At 34.2% G+C, this 9095-nt stretch overlaps 1 pseudogene; it reads right to left on the bottom strand.

Moving 5' to 3' along the window:
• Positions 1–481: 481 nt before the first annotated feature.
• Positions 482–4483, bottom strand: LOC120124724 (annotated as a pseudogene).
• Positions 4484–9095: the final 4612 nt, after the last annotated feature.

The following is a 9095-nucleotide window of genomic DNA, read 5'->3' as shown; positions in this document are numbered from 1 at the left end:
CATTATATTTTAATGTGAACAAATTGCCCAAAGTGGTGGTTAATAGTAGTAATAATTTATTATATTACTTGCATCATGATTTTATGGACTTATGTATGTCATGTTCATTTTGCAGGAATATTAATCACAAAAGACTAAATTCTGACCAGAATAAAGTTTTTTTATTAATTTAAGACAAGTATAATATAATATCTGTTTAAAAAATAATAATAATTTATTTATCAACGAAGTTATTTGATTCATGCTACATGAATAAAGTTGGATATATATATATATATGTTGACGGTCTAGACATTAGTCTTATAATTGATGATGAGAATGAAAATTAAGGGATGGGGACACCCAAACATTACAGAATGAATAACTTGATATGTGTATATATATGTATCTATGTTCGCTTTAAAAATCTTAGATCTTAGCAATTTCATCTGTAGAGTGTACATTCACTATCAATAGTTATTACCTTGCAATTGCCTTAGAAATCAGCTGATTTAAGAATGCAATTTTAACATGAGTAATCAATGAACCTTAACAGAGATGTTTATGCTATTAACAACTGAAGGCCTATGTACCAACCATTTTTTTCCTTACCTTTGCTTAGGCCCTTTGCTAGACCTACACTTCATCAATCTTCACAAATTCCTTTTTTGCTTGTTTCTATTTACAAAATAAACAGGGAAACTTAGGACACCAGATGCATCGTGATAATTTAATGGATAGAATGGTGCACGAGATGAGAGGAGAAACACCATCCTTTTCCTAATTGAGATCGATATCGACCCTCTCTGGGTTTCCCCTTTCTGTCTGATTGTTAGCTAATTCTATGCCTAGCTGACCTTTGTCCCCCGCACCAAATGCGTACAGCTTCCCGGACTCCGTGAGTGCGAATGTATGAGCGTTCCAGTATATCGAATTTGTAAGGCTGATCTGTACCACCTGTTCGTTCACTTTCTTCAATGACATTACCAGATCTGGGCTCAACACATTGGCATGTCTGTTTCCCTGCCAGATAAACAAGCAATGAACGAAAACGATGACAGTTAATCGGATGAAATATTTTACTCTGGCAGCTCAATGAACAAAAATGGTGTCAACTTTAAAAACGAAACAGATAACGAGCAATGACCCAAATCCGGTTTGAGGCTTAAACTGAGGTCAAGCATGCTGCAAATCCTCTATTTGATTGAATAGTAAACTATGTATAATCTTCTGTAAACCGAATACAGGTTAAAAACTACATTAAGTTTAAGGGGAAGGGAAGTTCAAACCTGTCCTTCAGCAGCAGTATCATGTCCAAGGCTAGCAGATTCACCATAACCGAAAGAGTATACATCACCACCGTCCGATACCACAAAGGTTGTGTAGTCCCCTGTTGCAACATGAATTGCTTTGACATTGCTTAAGGCCTCTACAACCTTTGGAACTGATTCAGACTCTTCATTTCCATGACCTAAGCACCCATAACGTCCCCAACCCCATGTGCAGACCCTTCCATCCCGACCCACAACAGCAGCATGCCAAGCACCAGCAGCAACCACAATTGGCTGAAGGTTCAAAATTTGAAACTGTTCAATTAATTGAGGGGACTTTTCATCAGTTCTTGAGCCATGTCCAAGCTTTCCGCCCAAGCCACCCAACGGAGTACACAGACCTAATCATTCGAAAAGAAGGGCACGTCAAAAAATCAATAGTCCTATAAAACATTCAAATATACATTGATATATGACTACATATGGAACAACAACATAGATGGACTTTGTGATTCTACAAATCATCAAAATCATTGTTTGGATGCCAAATTTAAAGAGCCATTTGATAAGGTATTCGGATGAACTCACATGCCACTTGGTTGACAGGCTAGGCAAAGAAGGTAGCAGTACCCAGCCGCAATTTGCACCACAGGTATGTTCTCAAGTGCTCCCAATAGAGGCTGGGGCTCCACATCATTTGGCTCGGTTTTGTGACCAAGTTTGCTATCCTTGCCCCAAGAGAATGTATAAACCCTGCCCTCTCTCGATAACACCGCTGTGAAAAAGTTCCCAATTGCAGCTTGGACCACAAATATGTCTTTCAAAGACTCAACAGGCTGGGGAGTTGTAACTATATTAGATCCTTGAACCCCATATTCTGCTTCGCCAAAGGAATCCTTTCCAAAGGCATAAACTCTCCCAGCATCGCTAATCAGCATTGTTCTGCCAGCCCCAGCGGCTGCTAGGATAATTCGAATGCCTTGCAAAGATCTACAAAATAACGGAGCTCCATTAACCCTTTGCATATACTTTTAAACCATCAGGCATATTGTAGAGAATAGAGATACAAAGTATTTGGCAACCTTATTTCCCGAGGCCGCCAGTCTTCTTCAGTATTGCCATGTCCCAACTGTCCTGAGCTATTAGAGCCAAAGAGTACACTGCTCCAGTTGATGTCACAGCAATGCTATGACCAGGCCCGGCAATTGCCTGTGATTTCTCCCTCCTGCAACATGCTTCCCCAGCGAGCAGAAACCTCAGGACCAATTTCCACGATCCCCCACATCTCTGTTTCAAACTTTGACGTTCTTCATCAGTCATTGGCTTAAATATAGCTCTTCTTCGGCACATGTCAAGAGCAGCAAGCTCCGATATGGACAATTCATAATTGGGGGCAAAGTTTGCAGGCTGCCTGAAAAAGGAGCATGTTGCCTGGAATACAAGTTAACAAAATCAAATCAGCCAGCATTATTAATTCCACCATTTAAAGGAGCTTCATGTTCAAAAAGCTAAAGAAAATTCCACTCACCTCTAGTTTCGCAAGATCTTGAGGATCCAAATTACATGCGGTGAGGACATGAAGAACGATGGAAGGATTGGCAGCTAAGGGGAATTCTCCGGGAGTGGAGTCCCTGAAGCAATGGCGTACTTGTCGCAGAAATGCAGATACAGGAGCAGCAAGAATAGTAGTAATCGGTTGATCAGGTATGTTGTAGTATTGTACGGTAGGGGTTCCACTCGTTGAGGCATCCATGGGCACTGCCAACTTTTGAAGTGCCCAAACTTGGCAAATAAGATTATCCAAAATGCTGACAATTAGGAAACATTGGTACACAATAATCACTAAGAACCCCTCCAATGATCCAAACTACCCCCTAAATATTAAACCTATGTCGACTTATCAGTTCAATCTACAAGTGCCGAAAATATCTACCTTAAGTAATGAATTGATCAGCAAACTTCAAGTCTCAACCCTACAAATAGAAAAACCAAAAATAAAAACAGAAAAAAGTTCTCATATAAACTCCTTAAAATCAATTTCACAAACCATGTGATCATTTCACAAATCACAAACCAAAGTGTACTTTTTTTAAACCTCTTGAGCAACTTTGTCCGAAAACAGACCGGTTTGGATCCAAACCTAGACCGGAGAGTCGAAATGGCAAAGCACGGAGAGGCCGAAAACTCCGACGAAAAGATAGACAAGGAAATTTGAAGAGAAAGAACCGAAAGAAGCTAATTTGGAAAAGAAGAATACCAGTCCTCCATGAAAAGCATATTCCACACTTAAAAGAAAACCCAGAAAAGCAAAGAATTCCTCATGAATGGGAGACACTCCTGTTACGTAAACTCTCTATTAAAAAAAAGTAAGATTGATCATTGACCTGATCAACAATCAATCAAGCAAGCAAAATCAACATCCACCGTTCAAAAGGCAGGGGATAATAAAGGGGGGGAAACCATTTTTAAGAAACCCAGATCATCCAAACCATCACATAATCAAAATTGGCGAAGTACACTGGAGAATCTAAAGAACAGAACAGAATTACATGTTTTAATAATATGTCATTTAAAAATCAAGGCAGAATAACAAAGATATGAAAATTACATATTAAGAACCCATGATTCCTCAAAAACCCATCAGCAACTATTGATAATTGAAGATAAATAAAACCCAAAAAAGAGGCAAAATTCAGATCAAAATGGATTCAGATTGGGATTTTTTGAAGGGAAAAAAAGGATAGAGAATTGTTTTGAGATTTTCTCTTATTCTCCATATGAATACAACGTAAGCTTCCTCTAAACTATGATAACTGACGTATCACAGCCTCTGGTTCAACGAAATCTGAGGGGCTAAATGATTAAAATATTATTATTTCTTTTTTTTTCTCTCGCAAAAAGAATAAAGCTTGATAATTTGATAAGAGGTAGGTGAAAAAAAATAGACAAGGGCCCTTTGGTTTTTCTACATGGACCAGTTTTACCGGAAAAAGGCTAAATCCCCCTGTGATTTCCGGAATGAATAACCGGCGATCCGAATCGCCGATCGTGGACGATCGGAATCGGTAAAGTTTATGATCACCATTAACAAAACAGAATAGCATGAAATTGAAAGAAACTTAGATAATTTGACCTGTAAATAAAGAGACTGAGCTCAAACTGAGTGAGCAAAACGCAAACTTGGTTCTTACTCTCTTTCACTTGTAAGAGTGCTTTCAGAAGGGAAAAAAGATTGTCCTTTTTTTTTTCCTGTTTTTGGGAGAGAAAAGGCACTGCAAATTGCAATCCAAATAAGAAGTAGAAAGACTTGATACACATATAAGACTGTTTCTAAAAAAATCTTTTAAACTTAAAATAATAAATTAAAATTAAATTTTATAATTTATAAGGCTTTTATTTGCTTTCAAACGCAATGTTTGTTAAAAATTAAACTTATCCAGTTATCCTATAATTAAAAAAAATATCCATTTACAACTAATTAAATAGTTTCAATGGTAGAAAATAATGTTAATATTTTTGAGATGATAAATTAGAACAGTTACATCTATAGAATATATATATTATCAATAAATAATAAAAATTCTAAGTAAATATGTATGTGAATTAGGATAGTAAAAAAGACGATAAAGATTTTGAGTTATTTGAGTTTATCTCGATTATAGATCGATAAATGCTCAAATCGAATAAACTCGACTCGAGCTCAAATCAAATTTTTAACGAATTAAAGTGAGTTACTTAATATCATACTTGAAAAACTCACGAGCAATTTCAAAAATAACTAAAAAAATCATCTACATAAACCTCGATCAATTATTAAACTACGATCGTATCACAGTGCAACAGTCGTATTATAACGTATTTTAAGATCACTACAACACCACAAATTGTATCCGCAATATAAAAATATAATTATTTTTAGAATATATATCTTATTGTTACGTCTGCAACTACAATTGTAGTTAACTAGTTATAACACTATAGCTATAATTGCGATTGTAACCACAATTTAGTATTATAACTTCAAGTGGACGGCTCTTCAAGGTTTAGAGATGTTTACGCGAATCAAATTATTTTAGTAATTAAAGGAATGACTGTTATTTTTAGAAATTTCAAGTTCGAGTACATTGTATGTTAGGGATGTTTGAACGTTCATTGTTAAGTGATTTAAAAATCTTTCGAACGTATACTAACTTATAATCATCTTTAAATATTTGCTCGTCTTTACAATTTTGATATTAAAAAATTTTCTGCAAATGTTTGTAAATAACGCATAATAAAAACTCTTCAACCTTTCTATCAGAATTAATCAATTTTACATATATAAGCTTTTCTTAGTGTTAAAAAAAAACTTTATTAAAGAGTATTCTCTAAAAATTTTCTAAGAATTAATCAATTTTATTAATTTAACAAGTACAATTGTAGAAATTGACTTACCTCATTTGTTAAAGGAACTATTCTTTTTCTTAGAGGTTAGGGGGTTCGAGCACTAACAACTGCAGTTGGATGATTGAGCGTTTATTGTCAAATGATTGAGAATATTTAAAATAAATATTATTTTATATTCACCTTAACTTAATAAAAAAAATATAACTAACAATTCCATGAATAAAAAAGTAACATATAATAAAATTATGAAAACCCTCATAACTAATAAACTTATTAATAAGAAATCATTTATTGTCTTAATAATATATTTAGTTAATTGAATTTATACAAATTAGAATTTATCACACCTGATCTGTAGTTGAAAATAATTAATTAAATAATGATTATATTTTTAAAATAAATTAAAAATATAGAAATAAATTCTTAATTAGATTTTAGGTATGTCATGATCTTAACTGTGAGAATCAACCTTAACCTAAACTTTTATATAGAAAAAAATAGAAAAGAGAAGAGTAAAATAGATGCCGCTTATAAAATAAACCTAAAATTATCAAAATTTAGACTGAAAATGGATTAGGTTATGGGACCAAGTTGATAGAATCTATGGAAATTAGACTATTTGACTGGATGGCTAATATCTAGGTATTATTAAATGAAAAACCTCATTTATTATTTTATAGAAAAGACAACTCTCAAACAATATTGATTAGAAAAGCAACTCTTTAAATTATCCGTATAAGATGACCTCGTATTCGGTGAAAAACAAGGTCGGACTTTATGCTTTTTTAAAAAAATGAATTTTATGCACTTATTGAGATTTTTATTTAAAAAATTAAATGAAGTTATTTAAAAAGTTGATGAATCTCATGTTTAGCATAACGCGAGGTCTGACAGTGTTTTTTTTTATAGAAAGCGAGATTAATCTACGTTAGATATGAGTGTTCGATCGAATCGAGTTAAAAATTTTTAAATTATTCAAATTGACGAGTTCTATTTTACAACTCGGAGTTGATTTGAAATTTTTTCAAGTCGAGTCGATCTGAGTTGAATTTTCGAGTTTCTATTTAAATTTAATTGTAAATATTTATAATATTATAAAATTATTTGTTTTTAATTTAAGTGATTTTCTATAACCATATATACAAGAGAAAATAATTTCATTGACCAAAAATGCCTTATAATATACGATTTTAACCATTTTTTTTTGGATTTGCCAAAATGACCAACTAAATCGCAATGCGATCGATAATTTGCAACGCGATCTCCGGTATCGCAAATCAGTTTCCAGATTCGCAACGCGAACTTGGACTATCGCAATGCGAACTTGGACTATCGCAATGCGAATATGTAAATCGCAATGCGATAGTCGACTATCGCAATGCAAACTTAAACTATCGCAATGCGAACTTGGACTATCGTAATACGAACTTCGACTATCGCAATGCAATAATCAACTATCGCAATGCGAATATGTAAATCGCAATGCGAACTTGGACTATCGCAATGTGATAGTCCAAATTCGTTGCGATAGTCGAAGTTCGCGTTGCGATTTATTCCAAATTCGCAACGACTGCATTTGTTTCTTGAGAATTTTCTCTAAAAAGATAGTATTCGCGCGGACGTGTCGAAGACACGTATTACCACGACCACGACCACAACCACGAGACGAGACGAGACGGCGGCAACAACGGCACGCGAGAGTCCTCCTTGTTCTCTATCACTCAACAAAGAAGTGGGAAAACCAAGCCTTAAATACCATTTCCAATAGTGTTTCTAATACTATGTGGGATTGAGCATTACCAACATTTGTTTCCAATACAATGTGATTATTCAGGAAACAATTAACAATCATGCACCTTAAAACAACTGAATCAGAAACCAATTGCATTAGTATTATACGATTAAATATGTCATAATTAAAAGTCAATCTACAATCAATCGTGATTATTGCAATTTTAAGCAAAACATTCAAAAATAATATCACTATTTAAGGCACATAGTATTGGGAACAAGTGTTGGTAATGCTTAATCCCACATAGTATTGGAAACACTATTGGGAATGATATTTAAGGTTTGGCTTTCCCACTTCCTTGTTGAGTGATAGAGAACAAGGGGGACTCTCGCGCGCCGCCGCCGCCGCCGTCCGTCTCGTCTCGGGTCGTGGTCGTACGTGTCTTCGACACGTCCGCGCGAATACTATCTTTTTAGAGAAAATTCTTAAGAAACAAATGCAATACCGTCGTTGCGATTTTGGACTATCCTATCGCAACGAATTTGGAATAAATCGCAACGCGAACTTCGACTATCGCAACGAATTTGGAATAAATCGCAACGCGAACTTCGACTATCGCAACGAACTTGGAATAAATCGCAACGCGAACTTGGACTATCACAATGTGAATATGTAAATCGCAATGCGATAGTCGAAGTTCGCGTTGCGAATCTGGAAACTGATTTGCGATACCGGAGATCGCGTTGCGAATTATCGATCGCATTACGATTTAGTTGGTCATTTTGGTAAATCAAAAAAAAATTGGTTAAAATCGTATATTATAAGACATTTTTTGTCACTGAGGTTATTTTCTCTATATACAATCAAATATATTTCTTTATTTGTGATATACATATATTATATAAAGTCCAAAAACTCGACTTGAAAATAAATCCACTGATTACTATATATTTCGAGTTATTCGAGTTACATTTCACAATTCGAATTAAACTTGAAATTTTTTGAGTCGAGATTATGAAATTGTAACTCGAAATCAATTCGAGTAAAAAAAATTCAATTTTTTTAGTGAGGTCGAGTTTTATTATCTTTACCTTATGTGTGCAATTTATAGGTATTTTTCCAAGTTGTTTTGAGTTATTTTTACAATAAAATAATAAATGAGAGTTTTTTTATTTAATAATGCCTACTATCTATAAATACAACGCCTCAATTATTGGGGACATTGGAACTGGACACTTTCCCTCTTCTTTTTTCCCCCTCTTGTCAGTTTTATAGACTATATATGACTAATTAATTCTATCATGTTTTTCAATTCCTTCCTTTTTTTTTAAGTTCTTTTTAAATATTTAAGTATTAATAAAATTATATTTAATATTAATCAGTTAATAATTCATTTTTTAAGTTCTTTTCAAAGATTTAAAAATTACAAATAAAAAGAGTTTGAAATTGTGGGTGTATTTTGTACTTCAGGTGCAATTGTAATGAAGGACCATTTCCATTACCAAGTGAGGATACTTGTTGTATTTGGCGATGGGTGTAAGAATAATCATTTGATCAAAATCCGTCATATTTTGAAGTTACAACAGGTGTCTATGAAACCTCCATTAACGTATATATAGCACCGCATTCTGTTTGTAGAGTTCTTGATGCACCGGGTGTATGATGAACCAGATATCACCGAAGGGCCAACATATATACCCCCTCAATCTACAGAAATGCCGTTGTGC

Source organism: Hibiscus syriacus, unplaced genomic scaffold (assembly GCF_006381635.1).
Source record: "Hibiscus syriacus cultivar Baekdansim isolate YM2019G1 unplaced genomic scaffold, ASM638163v2 tig00110429_pilon, whole genome shotgun sequence".
Classification (NCBI taxonomy): Eukaryota; Viridiplantae; Streptophyta; class Magnoliopsida; order Malvales; family Malvaceae; genus Hibiscus; species Hibiscus syriacus.
The sequence above is the reverse complement of the archived record's forward strand: the minus strand, read 5'-3'. Positions and strand labels throughout refer to the sequence as shown.